The sequence below is a fragment of the Pleurodeles waltl genome, chromosome 6, assembly GCF_031143425.1.
Source record: "Pleurodeles waltl isolate 20211129_DDA chromosome 6, aPleWal1.hap1.20221129, whole genome shotgun sequence".
NCBI classification, from domain to species: Eukaryota; Metazoa; Chordata; class Amphibia; order Caudata; family Salamandridae; genus Pleurodeles; species Pleurodeles waltl.
The window spans coordinates 1,116,203,530-1,116,228,411 of record NC_090445.1 but is presented as its reverse complement, the minus strand read 5'-3'; positions in this window follow the sequence as shown (position 1 = coordinate 1,116,228,411).

Sequence of the window (24,882 nt, the reverse complement as noted above, 5' to 3'; positions counted from 1 at the left end):
GTTTGATGCACAAGATCAGAACTGTTTGAGCCTTTGTAAGACTTGTAAGACATAGTACAAAATCGTATCATTACAGAAAGCAAAAAGTAATTAGTCACTTAGAAAGTAGCATACACAATTTAATCAAAGTATCATTCTGTAAGAGTACTAACATAAGGTCATAAGGAACATAAGGAAGGAGTAAGTACAAATCAATTAACAAACTGACATAGGGTTTGTTCTTAACGAACTAAGCCAAAAGACCAAGTATAAATCAAATTGACACATAGGGCCTTATTACGACCTTGACCATTATATTCAATGGAGCTCCTAATATGGCGGACGGGATAGCCTTCACATTAGTGATGGAGGAAACTCCTCTGTCAACGTTGTAATAAGGCCCATAGTCTGCTGCATTAGGAAAGCAATCTTGCTGATCTCCAGAATAACACAGCTTTTATAATCCTTCAAGGTACAGAAGCCACACTCATTTCATGGTATGATATGACATAACAGTGACAACCACATATGGCAATGTTGCAAACACATAAACCAATAAATATTCTGGTAAACAACATACTTCTAGAGGCACCATCTTCCTAATGCCCCTCTTTGGTTACATTATGAATAACTAATTAAGGAAACAAATCGACATTGTTTTGTCATATGGTAATACAATGGCTTGTTCCGCAAATGACAAACATACACAGGGCATCAGCGGGCAACCTTGGAAAGTTACAAAATAAAGGGACACCCTGAACATTGCTTCTTCAAAAAGACCATACATGATAACATGTTGTGTCTATTATAGACACTACTGTTGAAGGTTCATTTTAGATGGATTTTCTGAAATGAAAAAACACACAAGCACGGAGAGGAAGAGAGAGAGAGAGAGAGTCTTGCTCTCATAAAATAAACGAGCACTATTATTTCGCAAATATGAATAGCTATCGATGCAAACTGATTGTGGCCTAGTCATGTTAACTGAAACACACTTAAATTAGGCATTGTTTTATAACATGTAGACACTCGCCCAAAAACAGCATCAAAATTGCAGTTAGTCAAACTGTACTTGCTCACAAGAATCAAATGTCGGATTAACCTTTTTGTTAATACAAAGAAAAAAATCTATTTTCAAGCAGTCTGCAAACATACCTAGAATATATGCTTTTATGGTGTTTGAAAATAAACTGTAGTCGGTAGCCGTGTGTTGGCAAGTAAAATAGGCAATGTGAATGCTGACAGGCATGAGAATGTTAAAATAAACGACAAGCTCTGACGTAAAACGTACCTCTAAGATTTTCTGATGAACTACTACATCAGCAGCATACGTTAATTGCGTAATTATCATTTTGTCCTTGATTGATAGACTGCCAAATGCACCGAGACAGAGCCATTGAAAGCACAGCCATCATCTCTAACAAGAAGACACAACCACCTTTTTTCAAAAAAGATTCTAATGTCTAGAAGTCTAGAAATCCTAGTGTCAGTACTTTAAGACTGTTCCTTCAGCTTGGTTTTGGCACTGTTCCAACTCCATTTCCATTTTGGTAATTGCCTTTAGAGGCAAATAAGAGTTGTGTTTAATGTATTTTGAATGCCATCATTGATCTAGGACTTGTCTTACTAAATGTGTCACCATGTCCAAGAGTCTGTCTCGGCTGGAGTGAGACTCCTCAGAGAGCTTAGAATTTCCCCTCCATTTTTGTTCTCACAGTAGTGGGGAATGCAGCATAATACATAGGAAAGCCTAAAATGAATACATAATTCATGCCAGCAGAGTGAGTCTGACCGTCAGGTTTTAGCAAGTCAAGAACATAAATAAAGTTTTATTCTACTGTCTTTTTGCAACATAGTTCTGAAACCAGTCTGAGTTTGTGAGGATTCACAAACTTCCATCAGTCCCTTGCCACCCTAGACTGGAGGTATACCCTAGCAAAGATTTGGAGTAACTACGCTTCCAGGACGGGAAGGGGAGTGAACCACCCCCGAACTTGGTTTACTGGCAGGGGATGGGATTTCTCAACAGGGAAAAATGTTTTTGCAAACGAGGATACAAAATGGGCATTTGCTGGTCGGACTGCCTTTCAAACATGCATATTTGCACATTATGTATGATACGAAATGGGGAAATGGCGGCCGCTAAAAAAGTCACATGACTCTTAGTAGTGTATCTGGAAAACTGAGTCTGTACAGCTGAGTTTTGCAAAGAAGAAAATATTCCCTTTGTAAGTCAGGGCCTATGGGTAGAGCAAGAGGTTAATAGTGGCAGATCGGAAGGTACGCACCAGTACGGCTGCATTTTTGTGAATAGTACGGCATCCGTTCCTTTGTGCTAAGAGGTCAATAATTTGCCACCATCATGGATATTTTGTAAATCATGTAGAGACATTCCATCATTCATTTTAACAGCTTCTATGATAATAACTATCACATAGCAGCTGTCTGATGCGTGTACTCCTACGATCAGTGTAACCTATGCGACATGTTTGCTTTCTGCGTCTATATGTTAGAACGTGAAGGGTAGCTCTGGGACATTCTCCTTTAAGATCTGTCTAAAGTTCTGCCTCAGACTGTGAGATTAGAATTCCTTTTCTTTTTCCTGTCTGCTCCATCTCTGTAGATTTAAAATGTCTGATTTAGAGTTTGGTGGCAAGGGGAAATCTCCAGAGTTATGAAGCAGGTGATTTTCCTCAACCTGTAGCATCCATTGGCGGAATTACTTCCTCTAAGGAAATTTGGTGGAAATTGAAAATCCACTTTAATATTTTGTCTTACAAAGCAAATCCAAAGCATGCCTTGGTCATTTCATGGGGCTCCTAATCTACTTAGAATAGAAAGGTTAGGAAAAGAAAATGAGGTTGAAGGCAGACCTGACTGAAAGTGTGATTTCAATTTAGAAAACTATTCCATGTCAAGAAAATCCTATGTTTGGCCACGTTTTGGTGGGGATTCCAAGTCCCCTCCTCAGGGAGGGATGGCGGAACCTGCCCAGCAAATTATACCTTATCGGAATATTTCATGAATTTCATGAGGACCTGTAAGCTTTGTGAAATTGTATCAATGTTTTTGAAAATTGTGCAGTTAAGTACTTCATTTGTCTCTACTAATTTCAAAATAGTCTCTCGAAATTGGCATTTTATGAAGAGTACCAGTCCCCATGCCGACATACTTAGATTCGTAGTCTAAAAGTAGTGAAGTTAAGTAGTGAATGTTCCTTCTAGGAGATGGTAATGGCAGTGACTTAAAACACAGATATAGCTTTATACTTCAAATAACACACTATAAGCTAAAACATACTTTCTAAATATTTCAATAAAGACTGTAAAAATAAAATAGACATAAAAAAATAAGGTGCAACCTCGGACGCTGCATGTACAGCCCTGTACATTATAGCAAGATTTACAGATTGGGCTCTGCAATAACAAAAACTTCATTAAACAATTTTAGCTCAATGGCAATCCGTTGAAATGATCAAGATGTTGAATCCCTTTTATTTTTATGGCATGAAGTCTGTTAATAGTTCACCTATTTTTTTGCCTACAAATTGAGGTCCAGGGGCAGAGATGCCTAACAGAAAGTAAAATACCCGGTTGGATATGATGTGTCTTGGGACAGAAATGACCACTGCATGATGTACATCTGAGCTACTCTGCCCCGAGTGGTGACTGGCAGTATCTGGTATTCTGTTTTTAGATTTTGTTCCCAGCTTCACAGTAATTTAATGTGTGTGTACAGAGGCCTAGGCATGTCCCTTGACGAGTAAAGCCCTGGATCTGTCCTGTGCTCTTGAGGGGTGCACCAAGTGTGCCATTATTTTACTGACTACTTCCCCGAGATGTCTGTGACTGCTCACTGCCTCTCCCAGCCAAGTATTAATGAAGGGGTTCTGCTTGGACCAGTTTTGCAGAGCCATAGTTAGGTGGGCCCCGGAACATCACAGACCAGTGATAATAGCCATCAAAGCTGAGACTCAGTAGCCTCTGCTTGCCCCATGCCCCACCAAACAGAGTCTTACAATGTGTCTTTCTGATGCCTAATTTCTAAGAACTGTGAGTGCAAAACTTGACTACTCAGTGGATTTGAACTGTGTTTCCAAAATTAAAGGCTCAAAAACCAATGAAGCCCAAACAATCATCACCCAAATTGAAACTGAGTCCACCAGGTGAAATATGTTACCAAGAAACAACAGTGTCTCAATGCTAAAAGGGGCAGCAAGGACCCTGTAATCAGAAGAGGGTGTGTTGAACTGTAATAGTTCATGAGGTCACCAGTACGGGCTTAAAAGTTCTTTTAGGTAAAGGCAAGGCTACTGCATGATAGGTGAAAAGGCAACCCACAGTAATGTTCCATGGAGGTACCTAAATTCATATCTTAGACCTATATGGTGGTGGACAAAATAGTTGGCTGAAATGGCAATCCACAAGGCTTGCCCCCGTCTGGCCAGGAGTGGCTAGAGACTGAGATTTCAGGGTCAGACGCTGACTATACCATGAAATGTTTATAACTCCAGAATTGTAAGACCTAGTGGAACTATTCAAAGTATTCTGGAATGAGAAAGAATTTCTACATCCAACAGGATAATTAATCTGGGCAAGGGCTAAACAGGAAAAAAGCTTTAGACACCTCTTGGACATGATATTGAGGGACATCTGTTCCCGAGGGGATTAGGAAGAGAACTGAATGGGTTGAAAAAAGGCAAGCTCTTCACAGTAAGAGTCTGTGACAAACCTCTACAAGTCTCTGAATGCTGATCAGTCACTTACTTACGGTACCAGTTCTAATCATCTGGCCTGCAAGGTGGCTTTGACTCCAGGGCAGCATAATTATTCAAAGCATTCTCCATGCAGACTTGTCTTCTTGATCGGGGGTCATGCTCTTATTTTTCTCAGCAGCATACTCCCTCTTCTGAAATTAGCAGCAAAACTCTTCTGCGACCTATAATTTAGTTCCAACTCTCAACAGCAGCAGTAGCCAGGCTGTCTCCCAGACAGAATAGCACAGTACAGAGAGCTCCATGCCCACTTTGGGTGGGCTATTACTGTTTTATAATGGATTCATTTTTATTAACTTAAACTGTGTTCATACAACTTGTTAGGACATGTAATTGGCTGTTCTCGCTGTTTTATATTGCTCCCTTATTAGGCGAAGGAATTTGTCATTGTAGATGTGTACTACACTCCATGGTTGGTAATGATATATCCAGTGTTGTTATTGTGTTATTGTTCTAGTTGCATTGCTATTCTGCATAAATTCTCTGCAAATCCCTATAGGTTTCCTGATTTATTGTTAGACCTGGCTAGTCATGAACATCCACCAGAGGTAATAATTTCTTGTCTGGAGAGTGGGTTGTCCTCAAATCAGGCGAGTTACTACAGGATAGCTCATCCTCCCTCAGATGGGTAAAACTATATACTCCCAATAATATAAATTTGTAATCAGGTCACAGCTCCTACTCAACTTTCTTTTTAGGACTGAGAACGCCTAACTATTGTCATTTGTCATTAGTTGGGTGAAAATCACAAATTAGCTCTCCACTCAGGCAGACATAGATTAGAGTGGAAACACCCTTCACCTTTCAGTCTTGATGTGGTAACAGATTGGGACCTCAGCAGCAGAAATACAACATGAAGGTCACATGTGTGGTAACAGATTGGGGCCTCAGCAGCAGAAATACAACAGGAAGGTCACATGCTTGGTAACAGCTTGGGACCGCAGCAGCAGAAATACAACAGGAAGGTCGCATTCTGCTGCACATGTTCTATGGTTATCTTTTTTCTCTGAAATGAGGATGAAATGCATGCAGATTAGATGAAGAAGCATGTCTAGGGCGGCTTTGTGCATGTGTGCATGTATGCAGCTGTTTGTCCTTTTGCGCCCTCTGAGTGGGTGTGGAGAACTGATGGTGCTTTGATGTCTCATTGGGTGATTACCCAACAAGTACCTGTATGCAGGTTTTGTAATTATGTTGTCACTGAATTAAGTGAAAGGTAAATAATTTCTAGTTTTGATGGAGTTCATGTGTGTTTGTGCACCTGGTAATCCGGTCATCCCAGTGTGATTCTGTCACACAGCACTTTTGGTTTAGTTTACTCCACTTGGGTTGTGGTCCTGGTGCTGTTCCGTTTTGGCCTCGTTTGACTAGTCTGGTTGAGCCATGTTGTGTCCATGTTCTTCAACTTGGAAAGCTCTTCCCAACAGCAGGGAACGAGGGAAGATGATTACACATTCTGTAGCCAGTGGCAGCCTTGAAAATATCCTCAAAGAAAGCTTTGTCCAGCTTTGTCATTAACTCTCTATTTTTGGAAAGAATCTCTATTTGTGTTAACACACCAAGCCTTGATGAGTATACTGTTCTATTTCACAGAAAGTTGCCCTGCACAGGTTCACTTATCTCCAGGCTCAAGCTAGGGAGACATAGATGTTTGCCATGTTTCTCAGATATGTGAGCTAAAGAATCATGGTCTGTATTGGGGACTAGGACAACTGTTATTGATTATGCCTGTTTTGGTGGGGTTCTTTATGTAATTATAAAAATTGCTTAATATTCTCTCATATTCCTTTGTTTTGAAAGAAGGGGACATGCTGGCTCTATTTAATCCTCCAACAGGGCAGAAACATTTAAGGAGTCATTACGAGTCTGGCGGTCCAAGGACCATCAGACTCGCAGTGACGGTTGGACTGCCGTGGCGGTCCAGCTGCCACATTAGGACCCTGGTGGTCAAACTGCCAGGGGATTGCTGTCACTGCCGAAAACATGATTACCGACGGGCTGTGCTCAGCCGCAGCAGCACTTAATTCAGCGCCGCCTTGCTGATCACAACACTACTTACCGTCAGCTTTTTCATGGCAGAGACCCCGCCATGGAAAGGCTGGCAGTAAACCAGTGCTGGGGGCCACAAGGCATGGACAGTGCAGGACCCCCTCCCCCCGCCCAGCACCATCCGAATGACCACTGTCTGCTCTGCAGACAGTGCACATTCAGAGGGTGCTGGTGTACTTCGGTATTGGCCTCGGTTCCCCTAAGAGAGCTGAGGCCAATACCATAAAACTGTTCCCGCCGGTCAGCCCAGTGGGAACATTGTAATACAATGTTCCCTCTAGGCACTGTATTACGACTGTGGGGGGTGCCACTGGCATGGTGGCGGTGTCCTCCCCGCGTCATTGGCAGGCCCATGGTGGGACCGCCAATGTCGTAATGAGGCCCTCAGTCTACTATTGCCACCTGGCACTGGTAGGCCAAAGATCTTCCTTCCCCAAAGACAAAATTCTACACCACAAGTCACAGAGGATTTCTCTTAAGTGATGGCCTCCAGTACCTCCAGTGCACAGGTATTACCAGTTCTGTGTGGTAACTGTTTGCACCAGAGGCCCTAACAATTTCTGCTACGCAGCTACCTAAGCTCTATTTGAATTGATTTCACGCATCAGCTTTGGGTTCCCTTTTCTATAGGGATGAATGTCACTGGCCATCTAATAGGCTCTGTTATCCCTGCTATTTTTCTGTTCTATCCGATTCTGTTCTTTTGCTGCATTTATTTATTTTGCCAGGCTTTGTGCTTCCTCTAATTTAGATGGAACCTACAAACTGCTGAGCACATGTGTCTCAGAAACATCCATTTGTGTGCCCAAAGTTAGAGAATCTACATTTTCCTTCTTAACCTGTTGTCTCCAGCATCTCAGCCCCCATTCATAGGCCCTGACAGGTGGCAGCATTTCAAAGTTTTGTGTGGTGCGGTATATGCACTCAGGGTGGTACCGCTGTTGTAAATACAGTCAGCTGACAGGCAGTAGATGGCAATCCTTTGTGTTTATTTTCAATACATGTTTAGAATTGTGAGCAACCACGTGCTTAGTTTAGCAGTCATAATGATCACGGACCTCAGAGTGTTTGCTGTTGGTGTATCTGTCATTAGTTACCTTTAATTGATCGTGAACATCTATACATCATAAATCCTTTAGCATTGAGTTTGCAAGGCACTTGATGAAAAATGCTTCAAGAAACTTTTAGTACAAAGGCAGGTGAGCTGAGTGGTGACTCTGTCTAGGGAGTACACACCCTCCTTCCATCAACTTTTATTTTTCCTTCACCTGATTGGCCTGCGTTCTAGCTGGATCGAGAAATGTCTACGTCATACAACGTACTCCACGTGTTTGTTTAGGCTTGCACAATGTTGACTTTTGGTCACAGTGCAGTCTGTTCCCAATCATCGTCGAGGGAGCCCATCCCTGAATAAGAAGCTGGAACCTCTAGGGCCAAGAGTTTATAATATATTTTTATTTTAAGCCTGGCACCACCTAATACTGAAGTGAGAGACAGGTTTATATTCGGAGACACTGTGACTTCATTAACAAGCTTTGAAACACATCCAGTTTCACTAGCTGTTGGCAGCTGCACTGCAGTTCTATTGCTACAGCATTTCTCTTTGTTTTCAGTGTTCACCTCAATAAAGCCATAAATAGCAAAGGTTTGTGGATGATAACAAAGTAACCAAGTTTCCATTTTACAATGTGTTGCTCATGATTATAGATATTAAACTGTAAATGTCTACAAACATTAGAGAAATCATTTTATTGTTACAGTTACTACAGGTACTGTGTTGTGTTCTCTCCTTGTTCGTAGTGTTATGATGTCATAGCAGGCTCACATTGTTCAAATAGCCAGGGTGTGGTCACTGGTTGTTATCAGTGTATTTTGTTGCATTCTGTTGTTTATTGTGTTTGCTGTCTATTTTGCTGTTTGATCCACATTTCTACTTCGCATGTATTTGTGTAGTTTGAGACATTATTAAAGTGTTGAGTAGTTATAAAACACGTAGCCCTGGCTGGACATTCACAACTTTATCAAATTAATGATTATTCTTACCCTCAATCCTGCCACTGAATTTACCTATTGCCACTTCCTTTGAACTAAATCTGGAACACTGATCCATGTTTAACCAGAGTCAAAGAGCCTCTTACTGCTGCAAACCAAGTACCCGTTCTGCTAGGCAGTGAGGAGCACCAGAACTCTCATCTTTGAAAGTGCTTGGCTAGCCTTGTGCCTGGAAGTGCCAGGGAAAATTTGCCACTTCTATTCTAATACATACTACACTACCAATTTGCGATCCTAATTTCCTTCCTCTTTCACTCTTCATCTAGAACAAGAAGATGCGCATTTCCCTTTCTCTCCCCGCCAACACCCCAAGGAAGAAGTTGATGAGTTAAAACCCCCCACAGGTTTCAGAGACAGGAAGAAAGTAAATCTGTGTGCCCTAAACCGCTTAATCTATCAGTTGCTATGACAACTGGAACCAGCACCAAATCTCACTTCTTTTTTAGAACTTCAGTTTCTATAGCAACAGATGCATTTATTAAATATAGCAACTTTATTTAGTCTCAGTATCAGCCTTATTATCAAAGCATGTATGACCCCTGGGAGATGCTGTGAAAAGTCAGCAGGTGGGCTGCACAGCCAGACCTTCAAGAAAAAAAGTAATTGCATAAATAGTTTTAGTTGTGTGTACTTCTCATTATAGAATGCAAAGAGAACTTTGATAACCATTCCGCGTAATTGTGCGTGTTTCTTATATATCCCTAACACCACCTGAATTACTGTCTGCATGTTGGGTCATTTTAAAGGTTGCTTACAACGGGTGGAGGTGAAAAGGCTTTAATCAAGAGCCCAAGCAGACTACTTCATCAATGACCTAGCCCAGCAGCCGCTGCCACCCTCAAACAAAAGAACATTCTGGCACTGAGATCATGCAGCACATTACATACCATTGCAACACAAAATGTTCAAACACTTTCCCTCAGTGAACACGAAACCACAGTGAAGAAAATAATCAACCTGACTACTATAAGTCAGTCTAACAGGTGTTCCGGTTGTGCAACCAGATAAGTACTTGTATTGCTTAGACTTACCCTTGCTAGCTTCAGGCTCTACAGATCACAATAATGCTAAATTCAAATTGTCTATTTCATCACTTCCCTCAGTACCAAATGGAGCCACCTTGAATACCTGGCTTTTCATCTTGCACTTACACAGCACCAGTACCAACTTCATCCTCAGTGCATGATGAAAAAGTACACATCCCCAAATGTTCATCTTCCTGTTGTAACACACTTCAGAACTATCTCTGTTGACTGGATTATTTTCCTTCCATTAGCTGCAATGCATGTTCTGCCCGCATTTTCATCCAAAATTCAATCTAGCTAGTAACAGCTTATGTTTTCTGATCTATTTGCGAATGGGCAACTAAGTCATATTGATAGTAACCCTACCCACTTGGTTGCCCTTAGACAGACAGGGAGAAAATTATTTGAGCATCATGGCCATTGCTTATTTGTTTTCAAGAAACAAATTCTAGACTTTACTGCATAAATACCATTATGCACCTCCATTATCTTCATTCTGCACGAAGCCAAATCTCCAGCTTGTGTCTGGGCACTCTCCATCACTGCAAAGCGGTTTCTGAGGCATCCTCAGATTTTAGTGTGTTGGAGATATATGCCAAAGTAGTTACAAGTGCGAGCTCCACACATTTGCAAACACTACAATTTAGAGGCTCCCTTCTAAAGTAGGGGTTTCCGAACTTTTCAGTACAAGTGCCACATCGTGTATTTGACAAATATTTGTGGGCCAAAAAAATCAATACAATTTAAATAAATTAACAAGGTTTATTTGAATGTTTTTTGATGATCGGCATGATATGATTCAGAACACAAGAGAAATGTGACGATTACAAAGAAACAATGCTTTGCTTAGGCTGAGAAATGATATCTAATGGGTAAATACGTGAAACATTAGCAAATGCTCTGACAAAATATTCATTTACTGTAGATAGAAATAACAGGCTATTCATTTTTAAATTAAAGTACTGAAAATTACATGAATTGAAAATCTGTCCAATTTTGTAGCACACAATAAGAAAAATAAACACACTCCAAGAAGTAACTCCAGTAAAAAAATCTGAGAATTTCAAAATAAACTTGAGCCATTAATAAAGGTCAAACAAAAATAAATTAAGTCAGCACCTTTCTGCAGCATGGACTATCTGCAGAAGGAACATGTGTTTTTATTGAAAAGATCTGGCACATAGGACATTGCTGTCCAAACTTTACAATAGAGAAGATTCAAGAGACTCTGCTGCCACCTACTATCTGCCAAAGGATTTGGATATATATTTCCCCTTGATTATCGGAATCCAAGGCTCAGGTAACCAACAGAGAGAAAAATAAAATCTTGTAGAGGGCCAGATGTGGCCAGCAGGTCGTAGTTTGGAGACCTCTGTTCAAAAGCAATGCTAAATTTGGCCTCAAGACCTGTGAATCCTTTTTGCCTATCCTGCCCATGCTCCCTGTCTCCACCTGATTTTGTCCTGTCCCATTTATTGTGGAATGTACCAATGGGTTAAGAGGGACTGTTACAGTGGGGAGGTGATAGAAAGAACTCTGAGACTCAGGTAAGTGATAGGGTGTATTTATTTATAGGTTCTTATAGTTTTAACAGGGTATTGGTGTCCTTTGAGTCCGTAATCTCTCTTCGGTCTTTTCTCCCCAGCTCCCCTCTTGACTGGCGACGATCCTCTGGTTAGTCTCCCCGACGCACCGAAAAGGAATGAAAGGGAAGGTAAGTCAGGGTATGTATTTATAGAGACCATACTTAATGATAGACAAGAAGGGAAGAGAGGGGGGGAGAGAGAGAGAGAGAGAGAGAGAGAGAGAGAGAGGGATCCCGAGTGAGAGCGTGGTCAGGTAAGAATGGTATGTCGTGAGTACAGTCACCCTCTGTGTCTTGCCATAGAGAATAATACTAAACTTAAGGTCTCTTTAGGTTAATTCTATACCCAATAGCAGAAGTGTTTCTGCTATCTTAGTCCTTCCTTCTCTCCTCACCTCCCTAGCCCCTCCCAGCTGCTCCCCTCTCCAACCCCTTCCTCACTGTCCCTGCCCTCTCCCCTCCTGCCACCCTTTTCCTGTTTTAGCAGTTAGTTGTCCCTCAGAAAGGACTGTACCTTGTTTAGCCACGCCCCTTCTGGGATGTGGCGGCTTTTGAGCGTGTCCTCACTCCGTTCCTGGTCCTCCGTGTGCTCTGCGTCCCTGGAAACGCCAGTGGTTCCAGGTCTTTTCTCGTTTTCCCTACCGGTCTCCGCTCTCCGTTGCTTCCTCCTAGTCTTGGTCCGCTGCGTCTGGCTCCTCCGACGACCGCTCTTGCCCGTCCTCGCTCTTTAATGGTCCTGGGACCCGGAAATCCGGGGTCATTGCGCCGACGCCGGCCTCCTGGTCGTTAGGGCAACGAGGGACGCTGATCTCGCGGCCGCGCGAACAGCGCAACTCGGATGCCAGAGCCGTGTTGAAAGACAACCGGCTACACACCCCATCCCAAGATCGGGACTGATACAGTACCGTAGGATCTGGAAAACGGGACAGAAAGTCGGCGGACCTTGTTGAGAACCCGGAATGTGTCGGATCTGGAAGGAAAAAGGCTGGAGTTCCATAAACCAGCGAAGCACCCGGGAGTTGGAGTTCTTATGTGAAGCCAACCAAGTTAAGGGGGCATGGTCGGTGAACAGTACAAAAGGGCGACCCAGAAGGTAATATTTCAGGCTATCCACTGCCCACTTAATGGCCAAGCATTCCCGCTCGATAATGGGATAATGACATTCTCGGGGCAGCAACTTCCTACTGATATAAGCAATAGGGAAGTCTAGACCCGCCTCGCTTGGCTGCGTGAGGACCGCCCCTAGCCCAACATCGGAAGCATCCGTGTAGAGATGGAATGGTTTGAAAAAATCAGGACAACGTAAGACTGGTTCAGAAGTGAGGGCAGTTTTTAGTAGGTGAAAACTAGATAACTGTGTCGCGGAGAAGGGAGGCAACTTCGATGGGTATTGTTTCTTAAGGAGATCAGTGAGGGGAGCGGCTAACGTTGAATACAGGGGAATAAAACGACGATAATACCCTACGAGACCCAAAAAGGAACGTAGGCCTTTCTTAGTAGTGGGAGTGGGCACCTGCAGTATGGCCTCCACCTTATTTTTTTGGGGCCGTAGCTGACCCTCTCCAATAAAGTACCCCAGGTATGCAATATTATTGTTCCCGAGATTGCATTTCTTAGGATTGGCGGTGAGACCTGCTTAAAGCAGGGCACGGAAGATGTTATGTTAGGTGTTCTAGATGTTCGTCCCAGGTATTACTGAATATGACAATATCATCTAAATATGCTGCGGAAAAAGATTGGAATGGTTTTAACAGATGGTCCATTAATCGTTGGAACATTGCAGGGGCCCCGTGTAGGCCGAAAGGAAGAACTGTAAAGTGATAGAGCCCTGACTGAGTGGCAAATGCCGTTTTCTCCTTATTTTCAGGTGCTAGAGGAATTTGCCAATATCCCTTTGTTAGATCTAGGGTTGACATATATCGTGCTTTCCCCAATTTTTCTAGTAAATCGCCAACTCGGGGTATGGGATAGGTGTCAAATAGTGATATTTCGTTTAGTTGACGGAAGTCAATGCAAAAACGTATAGATCGGTCAGGTTTTGGCAATATAACCACTGGGGAGCACCACGGGCTAGTTGAAGGCTCTATAACATTTAACTTTAGCATCTTTTGTACTTCCGCTTCAATGAGGTGTCTGCGGGCCTCAGGTATACGGTATGGTCTTAGTCTTATCATTTGTCCCTCAGGGGTCCGGATGTGATAATGGATTATCTTGGTTCTTCCGGGGTTTCGGGAAAATAACTTTTGATGTGTTTTTAATAAACCCATAAGCTGGGTCTTCTGACCTTCTTTAAGGTCGGGATTGATGTGTGGAGTTTCTTCTATCTCCTCCTGATTTGTGGGAAATAGCTCTATTCCTAGGGGGGTCTCAGGAGTTACTAAAAACCCCGTAGCCGCCGTTGGTGGGGTCTCATTGGGTTCTTCCCATTTTTTTAATAAGTTGATGTGATATATCTGTGTTCTTTTGGGGTGTCGGGACAGCTCAATTAGGTACGTGACTGGGGATATGGGTTTTAAGATGGTGTATGGGCCTTGCCACCGGGCTAAGAGTTTATCAGAACCGGGCCTTAATATTAGGACCCTACCGTTTGGTTGGAAGGAGCGAGTTCTGGCTCCTTGATCATAGTATTTCTTTTGACTGATTTGGGCTTTTTCTAAGTGTTTACGGACATCTTCCCACACGGACTGGAGCTGAGTTTTTAATTTGTGTACATATTCCAGCAGAGGTCTCTCCTCACCGCCTTCCTCTTCACAGAGTTCTGCGGCCATATGTAAGAGATTGCGGGGTTGTCTCCCAAAGACCAGCTCAAAAGGGCTGTGTCCAGTGGAAGCCTGCTCGTGGGTCCTTATAGCACAGAGAACTAGAGGGAGTTTCTGGTCCCAGTCCCTCCCTGTCTAGGATACCGTCTTCCGGAGTAGTGTTTTGATGGTACGGTTGTAGCATTCGACTAGGCTGTCCGTTTGTGGATGATAAACCAAGGTTTTTAACTGCTTTATCCCGAGGATCTTGCAGATGTGATTCATTAGAGCGGACATAAAAGGTGTTCCCTGATCCGTCAGGATTTCCTGAGGAAATCCCACTCTTGCAAAGAACGTGATCATTGCTTGGGCCATTACCTTAGTGGTCATGCTAGAGAGGGGAATGGCTTTGGGATACCTCGTAGCATAATCAACTAATACCAGTATATATGTGTATCCCTTGGTGGAGGGCAAAAGGGGTCCTACAAGATCCATAACGATCCGGGAGAAGGGTATATCGATAATAGGAAGGGGTTGTAGTGGGGCCTTCCTGTGGGGACCGGGATCGATCAGTTGACACTGAGGGCACTGCGCACAATATTTTCTGAGTTGGCCATAGACCCCGGCCAATAAAACCTTCTTAGTAGGTATTCCTCGGTCTTTTCTCTTCCATAGTGCCCTCCCCCTGGTTGATTATGCGCTAGGAAAAGGACTTGTACGCGATACGGTTCGGGTACTACTAATTATTTCTTTTCAATGTTGTTGGATTTTAGGACCCTATATATGAGGTTATTTTGGATAAGAAAGTAGGGACGCACCTCATTCGTGGATTTGGATTTTGCTGTCCTCCACGCATGACGTAGTGTTGGGTCTTCTCGTTGACTCGCTCTAAATGATGGTGGGGACGTGTTGATATTGGCCACTACTTTCTCTGTGACCTTCCCTTGTCCGGAGGCCAGATATTTTTGTTTTGCTTGCCTCTTTTCCCGTCTCGTCAGTTTGATGCGACATGGGTTGTTTTCGATACGGGTGTTATGGAAGGGTGCTTCTGTCCACCAGTCAGTAGTCAAGGTGTGAGATTTGACCTTCTCTAAAAGTTTGGGAAACCTTGTATAGTCCGTGCCCAGAACACACTCTTCCACTAGTCGGTCCATGACTCGCACTGGTAAGAGGTCCTGATTTTCTTCCCATTCTACTCGAACTACCGCCAAAGAGTAGTTGTTTTTGTCCCCATGGATGCAACAGATGGATACCCATTGGTTGGTATGTTGGTCTGAGGTATTTAATATCTCTGCTCGCACCACTGATTGACTGCACCCCGAGTCTATAAGAGCTAGGACAGCTCGCCCATTTATTTTAATGGTTTGTTTATACTTGAGAGTGCCCTTCCCTGTACACAAAACCCTTCCCCGGGTGACCCCAATTTCCATGGGTTCCCCTTTTTCTCCTTTTCTCAGGCATAGTCTGGCTATGTCGCCCCACTCCACACAGCTGTAACACTGTGGTTGTTGCATGGGAGGGATTTCTCCGCTGCGGCCAGGCCCTGTCTCTTCTGGGAATTTTCGCGGAAAGGACTTGAAGGGTACAATAGGTGGTTTGGTTGTTATCTTAGGGCTGGGACTTTTGAAATCGACTGATCTATGGCAGTCACAGGCCAAATCTACCGCCATGTCTGTGTTCACATTAGGGTGTTGTCTTATCCAACTCCTGGTGGATGAGGGAAGGGATTCCAGATATTGTTCCAACATTACTGCCTTAATTACATCCTCCCTCTTCGTTCCTAGGGGTCCTAACCATTTTAACCCGAGGTCCTTGACTTTAAAGTAGAAGGTCCGGGGATCCTTGGCCTGTCCCCACTTGATCTTCCGAAATCTCAACCTATAATATTCGGAGTCATGGCCTACCCTCTCTAATATACTTCTTTTAATTTCCTCATAGGGTGTCGTGCCTCCCGGGTTAGCGGCTTGGTAGGCTGTTTGTAGAATGCCGGTTAAAAGCGGTGCAATGTACTGTCCCCAACGTTCTTCCGGCCATTGGGCAGAGGAGGCCACCCGTTCAAAGTTCGTGAAGAACGCATCTGGATCCTCTCCATCTTGGAATTTCTGGAGGACTGAACCAGGGACATTGGGGTGAACCTTACTCGCCGCGATGGTATCCGTCAGCTTCTGTAGAGCCGTCTCGTGCACTAATTGGTTATTGGCCATGATGGTGGCTTGGCTCTTTAGTGCACTCTGTAAGGCTTCCCGATCTTCCTTGGCCTCCCTCTGGTGCGCCTCCCATACTAGCTGGAGGTGCCTTTGTCCCTCGGCTAGTTGCTGGATCATGTCCTCCAGGGTAGGCTTTTCCCCCATGATCCCTGGTCTCCTTCGTATTACCTTTTAAAATTCCACTTCTGACACCATTGTTACAGTGGGTAGGTGATAGAAAGAACTCTGAGACTCAGGTAAGTGATAGGGTGTATTTATTTATAGGTTCTTATAGTTTTAACAGGGTATTGGTGCCCTTTGAGTCCGTAATCTCTCTTCGGTCTTTTCTCCCCAGCTCCCCTCTTGACTGGCGACGATCCTCTGGTTAGTCTCCCCGACGCACCGGAAAGGAATGAAAGGGAAGGTGAGTCAGGGTATGTATTTATAGAGACCGTACTTAATGATAGACAAGAAGGGAAGAGAGGGAGAGAGAGAGAGAGAGATCCCGAATGAGAGCGTGGTCAGGTAAGAATGGTATGTTGTGAGTACAGTCACCCTCTGTGTCTTGCCATAGAGAATAATGCTAAACTTAAGGTCTCTTTAGGTTAATTCTATACCCAATAGCAGAAGTGTTTCTACTATCTTAGTCCTTCCTTCTCTCCCCACCTCCCTACCCCCTCCCAGCTGCTCCCCTCTCCAACCCCCTCCTCACCGTCTCTGCCCTCTCCCCTCCTGCCAACCTGTTCCCGTTTTAGCAGTTGGTTGTCCCTCAGAAAGGACCGTACCTTGTTTAGCCACGCCCCTCCTGGGACATGGCGGCTTTTGCGCGTGTCCTCACTCCGTTCCTGGTCCTCCGTGTGCTCTGCGTCCCTGGAAACGCCGGTGGTTCCAGGTCTTTTCTCGGTTTCCTCACGGTCTCTGCCTCCGTTGTTTCCTCCGTGTCTTGGTCCGCCGCGTCTGTCTCCTCCGACGACCGCTCTCGCCCGTCCTCACTCTTTAATGGTCCTGGGACCCGGAAATCCGGGGTCATTGTGCCGACGCCGGCCTCCTGGTCGTCAGGGCAACGAGGGACGCTGATCTCACGGCCGCGCAAACAGCGCCACTCGGATGCCGGAGCTGTGTTGGAAGACAACCGGCTACAGGGACAAAGAGCCAGAATGTAAGAGTAAGATCAAATTATTTCATGGTGTCTGTACTCTTAGTCCATAGCCTATTTTCATGATCAAGGTACTCCTTGCTAGCCTCAGGCCTGATTGGTTCAAAAGCACACTTTAATTGACTACTATTTCAAACTAAAGGATACTGGAAAATATTGGCATACCATATCTGCATGTGCATGGGGTACTGGTGTGCATAGTTGTATATTAAGACATTAAGACAGCAGTATAAGCAGTCTATAGTACCTCCGCTATGTGGCAGCCATCACTGACTGTTCCTTCTTGAGAGCAGAGGAGCTTTGCCCCTCCGCTGGAGAGCAGGAAATATGAAAAATAAAATAGTAATAAAACAGATTTATTAGTATTGTATTTTTCGTGCTTGCAGAAACCAAGTCTGAGGGCTGGACAAAAGCAGGAAGTAATAGTTTGCACTTCATTTTAAAGTGTGCATGTCACTTTGGTCTGCTGTCTTGCAATGGCTAGCCTGACATGCACAATTTCAACACTCCAACCCAAGCTGTCATAGACCCATATATTTAAATCTGACTCCATTCACTTTATTTGGGCCTGTGCAAAGATAAACCTTTTATTAGATATAATCACAATGACAGAACCAAATCAACCATACACACTGTACATCCTGTAATGCTACACGTAACTTTATGCACCACATCATCTTCTATAGCTAATGCTAGATTATTGAAGTTCTCTTCCATAATCTTAATATTTTCTACAGATATTCACAATGTTTCCCAGCTTTCCAGAATTTCCATATCCCCTTTTCATTGCAGGACGGAATCTATCAGTAGCTCTCCCAATCCTGAAACATTTGGCTCTTTTGCCTTTACTGTCACTCCTTGTATAGTGTACTCACACAACTTTCATCCAAATCCTTAGGTTCAATGCCTGCAAATACTCATGGGCTGTTCCAGACACTTGCTTATGGCTACCATGTGTTCTACGGGTTTAATCTTTTACTATTCTATAATCCTTTACTTTCTTGAACTTTTCTATTTGAGCAGTAGATGGTGGCTTGATGACTTATTAGTTGATATCTAAAGCATCTGAAATTACAAGATGCTGCAAAACCCTGCACTAGCGCTGAATAAACCTATGCTGGCTCTAGTACTTGTTCATAGGAAGTTGGGGACAAGCTCACAATCTGTGTTGCCCAACAACTACAGTGCACTCAGTGACAAAGGGGGTTATTACAACTTTGGAGGAGGGGTTAATCCGTCCCAAATGTGACGGATATACCACCAGCCGTATTACGAGTTCCATAGGATATAATGGACTCGTAATACGGCTGGTGGTATATCCGTCACTTTACCGTCACTTTTGGGACGGATTAACACCTCCTCCAAAGTTGTAATAACCCCCAAAGTGTTTTATGACCATGCAAAACTCTCTTTGTATATTCCATCAAAGGTATCAGTGAGCCCAGATGAAAATGTGTGGGTAATCCTAGTCCTTCTTTCCTATGAGAGGAAAAAGACAAAGAGAAGAATGGCGTAGTATGCTGTTACCATTGTGGACCATATATTGGCTGAACATGCAGTAACAGTACTTCTGTGTCAAAAGAGATTTCCAGGAAGAGACAAAAGAATTCATGGAGGCGTATATTTTTAATTTTCTATTATTTTTATGGTTCATGATTAGCTTGCTCCACATGGTACACTATTCTTTCACCATCTCAGATATACCAAGATGTATAATGCTCTATGAGTCATTTTAATGCTCTCTTCTGCCAAGTCCTTGGGTTATGTCCTTTAAATTCTCACCATGCAACTTCAAAGGCATTTAATAATTGTGAGAATGCACAGTCTTTCCAAATGAACAACTCCTTGATAATCATTTGTGTGCCATACAACGCTTAAATATACCTTATTAAATTGATTATGATGAAGACTATTGAAGATAACCAGTATCTATACAGCTCATGCGTCATCCTTCACATACGATCATTGTCAAGTGGTGAGTTGGAGTAGAGAGGACAACAACATGCAGGTAAAAGCTAGCCATGAGTGTGTCGCTAAACATTCATAATCTGCCAGAATGTGAGGGTCAAGAAGGGTTAACTCAATGCCTTACTTGGTTGATACAGTGCATCAACCGAGGCCTCTCATATAAAATGATGACAGGTTGTACATGCATCTTGTGTGCCCACTGAAAATTAATCTGAGACACATAATGGGGGCTGTTAAGCCCAGCTCATGTCAAATCTTTGTCTCCCAGTGAATGTCAGATATATAGTTTGCATGTGTTCTGCATTACCCATGTGACTTTCAGTGTTTTTCTGACCCCTGTCACATTTCCTGCTTGACCTTCTGTGCACACTTGTGAAACATCAGGGAACATTTGTTTCAACCATTCCTTTGCCACTCTATGCTACTTCTCATGGTGTCTTGAGATTTCTGTAACTTGCAGCTAGGTCTTGTGAGGTACCTCTCAGGGGATATGTACCAAGTTGACACTTATAACGATTCTATGTTAATACAGGAAAGACTTTATTCAGGCACCATTCCAGGGTGACAAATGAAGAAGGACATAATTAGGTACATCTAAAACCCAGGAACCATCATTTAACAGTTAAATAAGTGACAAATGTCACAAACTCAAAGTGGGTGTCTGGGACCTTCAGGGTTTCTGAGACAAATGATGCCATGGCTAGAGTGCAGAGGACAGGGCAGAATAAGACTGAAGTAGCTAAGCAAAGAGGCAACAACATTTAATCAGTGTGTGTAATAGACCTATGAGGACGGGTGCCAGATATTACACAATGATTTTAATTTAAGGAGATCACCAGAATAGCTTACAGCCTACATCTCTGACCATTGCTTTGAGTTAACGATGCCTAGTGGTAACAAGTCTGTGATCCAAATTGTTTTCCTTTTCTATGCGGATTCATCTAAGGAATGTTGTAGACCCTTTGTGAACAAGACATACACTTCTATGTACCTTCAGTTCTGTGCTGTGTGTCACCCAACCTCCTATATTTTGCTCCTTCTGGCAATTCCTTATGATGTGATTCACCCTAGTCCTAACAAAGCTTCTCGTTCTCATGCTAGTGATATTAATATAATGATGATAACGTGTTTTATTACTTATTACTTTAGTATTCTCTGAAGCATCCAGTCAGTCATCCTACTATATGCTGCTTCTATTTCCTTTAAATGCTAGTCCCCACAACTTATTTCACATCTATGTCCAATTCTAGAATATATAACTAGAAGAGGGACAAAAAGAGAAGAATTCCGGACAGAAAGAGCCAAAGGTTTCTTTCCAACACCTGTTGAGAGTAAGAAAGGTTAGGTATGTAAGGAACAAATTGGGAGAGGCAAAAAGGTAGGAAAGAAGGGGCAGTTGACAGAGAGAAGAAAGATGATGGGAAGTGTAGTGTGCAGAGGGATCTAAAATATTAAGGATGGGAAAAAATCAGCCCACATACATTTTAAACATGAAAGCTTTCAGCTTTTTCCATAATAATGGTTCTCTCTTGACAAATCATATATGATCTCTCTTCAAACTCTTTAAAATCCTCCTTTGATCCCTGGTATGAGATGCTCCTCCTATGAATTCTCTTACAAGTTGCTGCTCTCTCTAGCCGAGCTGTAAGACTGTACCACAAAATTGTAGGTCAAGTTGGAAACTCATATCATGTGCAAGGTCGCTTCATCACTAAACAATATTTATAAACAAAATAAAGAATTGGCATCTTTAGAATTGAAATACCGGCCCACAATATAAATTCAAATGACTTAGGAATCTCATTGGGTTTGGCAAAGCCACCAACAGCCCTACCATGCTAAAAAAAAATAAACTGTACTTTGGACAGCCCCCTAGAAGTCATTAGTTTGCTTAGTTTAACGTCCTTGAGCAACTGGCTTGTGATACTGTCAATCACATATTGGCTCTTTTTAGTTTCACCATAATTTTATTAGCTGTTTGCATGTCTCTTATCAACTCCAGAGGTTCCAAAATAAAGAATTGGCAACTTTAGAATTGGAATACCGGCCCACAATATAAATTCAAATGACTTAGGAATCTCATTGGATTTGGCAAAGCCATCAACAGCCCTACCGTGCTAAAAAAAATAAACTGTGATTTGGACAGCCCTCTAGAAGTCCTTAGTCTGCTTAGTTTAACGTCCTTGAGCAATTGGGTTGTGATACTGTCAATCACATCTTGGCTCTTTTTAGTTTCACGATAATTTTATTAGCTGTTTGCATCAACTCAAGAGGTTCCACTTGCATTTGCTACTGTTTGACAGGTAAGTACCCAACTTTAACTTCCTTTATAAGAGTTTTTGGATATCATGTTGAAACTCTGTTTTTCCTAGAGAATTATGCATGATTCACATTGTTACTTCATTTTAATTTAGCTAAATTTAAACTTTGCCAGTGAACCTACCCTGCTAGTTCGCTTCCAAATGGTGGCAGGAGGCGAGGAGACCAAAACAAAATCAGGGCTCTCAGGAGCCCTTGGTCCTCTAAGTTGACTCTGGATATTGAAATATTTGATGCACAGCTCTTCATGTGTGCAAGAGGTTGCCACGTCGAGAAAATTCATGAGTGGACCACAAAAGTCCAGTCACAGTCACAAAGTGTGCATAGCCCTTTGCTTACCAGTGAGCTTCAGAGTGTTGGTATGCATGAATAGCAAAGTAATGCAGTAGGTGAGGCCCTTCTCTCCATTCCCTGGGCTTCCTTTCCAGATAGCAACCATGTGTTGCATTTTGCAGGTGGTGTCAGAATGTCAGACATGTTGCGTAGGACAACATTGGACCAAATCTACTAGGTAATGTCCGCTCGACTTGTTGCTGCCATTTTAGGCATCAAACTCTTCTCCTCACAATTTCAACAACAATTATTTCTGGGGATAAATCATACACTTGAGAGACGGTTGACAATCACAACATTTAGAACCTCATTATGAATGGCCAGGTGGTTGGTGTAATATGTATTACGCCTGATAGATAATGACACCCTGTGGATCGTTGTTTACGGAGTGTGATAAGAAGCACCTACTGCAAGCTTTTCTGTCAGTAATAGTAACATGCAGATATTGGTGCTTACTACATGTCATGGTAAGTACCTGTATTCTTTCATTGTACATTTCAGAAGGTTTAACCTGCCTAAAACCAATTCTAGGGGGTTGGACTTTATCACACCTGCTAATTACAGTTTTTTTAAGGTCTGCAAAAGTTCATAATTCCAAACCCTGCACAAAAACATATTGTCCAGGGTTTTAATATTATGGATCGCTTGTAGTGAAGGCATGAGATTGTTACAAGAGCAGCTAGGAAATAAACATAACATAGAGGAAATAAACTTGGTCTCGAGCCACTGAAGCTAAGTAAACTAATATGCAGCTGGCTACGTGAAACCTGTATTTTGAATGTTGAATGCTTCAGTTGAAGGGCCTATGATAGATTTGATCAACCACTTTCTTGAAAGGACAAATAAGATCTGGTGTTGCAGGAAATTACGACACCTTAGTAGAAGAAGCATTTTGTTATATGTCAAAGTCTAATAAGGATAAATTACAGAAGAAATGCATACACATTTTTTAAACAAATTTAACCAGAACAATCAAGATTATTGCTAATAGATTTCCAGAAAAAATAGTAGCAGTCAGTTAGCATTATAATTAAATTAACAACCAAGGAGGAGAAGTGAACAACAAGCTACAAAAAAAATCTCACACTTCTCAAGGAAGACTAGGAAGGTATCTCGAAACCATGAAGTCATGGCAAAGTATAGACTATTTGACTATGCCTGACTAGGAGGTAGACACTGAAATAATGTATTATACAAAATAAACTCAGTTTGCGTACCTAGAAGTGCCCTTGTGTTTTTAAGGCGTAGATGCCAGAATAAAGATGTTTTTGGCTGAAAAAAAGATCCTAAGCAATTTCATGTTCTTCAGTGCAACAAATAAATATGTCCAGAGAACCACTCTGAAAATCAAACGGTTTTTGTTTTATTTTCAAAACCTAAGGCTACAGGAAGCCTGTCAGCATCCATGAACGATATGAACCTTTATTGGGAACACTGCAGAGAGGATGGCAAGATAGCTGAATTGGATGCAGCAGAAAGTCCTCTCAACTACAGTATTGTTGATCAGTGCCTCAAGATAGAACTGGATGCTGGATCCAAAGGAAACTCCTAAGTCCTCAAAATGAGGTTAATATATCTTTTTCAAAATCAGGATGAAGTCTTGACCCTTTGTAAGAGAGTAACTAGCAACGAATAAGCCATCGAAAAACAAATGCATGTACTGAATGTAGGAAACACTGAGGGGCATATTTATACTCCGTTTGCGCCGGATTTGCGTCATTTTTTTTTCCGCAAATTTGACGCAAAACTAACTCCATATTTATACTCTGGCGTTAGACGCATCTAGCGCCAAAGTCCATGGAGTTTGCGTCACTTTTTAGCGTGGACACCTACTTTGCGTTAATGATATGCAAGGTAGGCGTTCCCGTCTAAAAAATTGACTCCGAGGCATGTGCGCCGTATTTACACTCCCGGGTAAAAATCACGCCTGGGAGTGGGCGGGTCAAAAAAAATGACGTCCAGCCGCTTTTGCGTCGTTTTTTAGCGCCTGGTCAGGGCAGGCGTTAAGGGACCTGTGGGCTCGGAAGGAGCCCAGAGGTGCCCTCCCATGCCCCCAGGCACACCCCCTGTCACCCTTGCCCACCCCAGGAGGACGCCTAAGGATGGAGGGACCCATCCCAGGGAACATAAGGTAAGTTCAGGTAAGTAATTTTTTAATTTTTTTTGTGGCATAGGGGGGCCTGATTTGTGCCCCCCTACATGCCACTATGCCCAATGACCATGCCCAGGGGGCATAAGTCCCCTGGGCATGGCCATTGGGCAAGGGGGCATGACTCCTGTCTTTGCTAAGACAGGAGTCATTTCAATGGGGGTTGGGAGTCGAAAAAAATGGCGCAAATCGGGTTGAGGCGATAATTTTGCCTCAGCCTGACTTGCCCCATTTTTTGGCGCCCAAGCTCCATATTCCCCTACGCCGGCGCTGCCTGGTGTATGTCATTTTTTTTCACGCACACCAGGCAGCGCCGCCGGCTAACGCCGGCTAACGTCATTGTATAAATACGGCGCACGCATGGCGCTTCAGAATGGCGTTAGCCGGTGTTAACTTTTTCGACGCACAACTGCGTTGGCGCAGTTGTGCGTCGAAAAGTATAAATATGGCCCTGAATTCAAGTTCTAGAACTCTCCAAAATTGCAATTACTAGATATGATGACTTAAAATCAGGAAACAGATAGAGAACACAAGTTCCAAGGGCCTAAATGAACAAGCGAAATATTTGC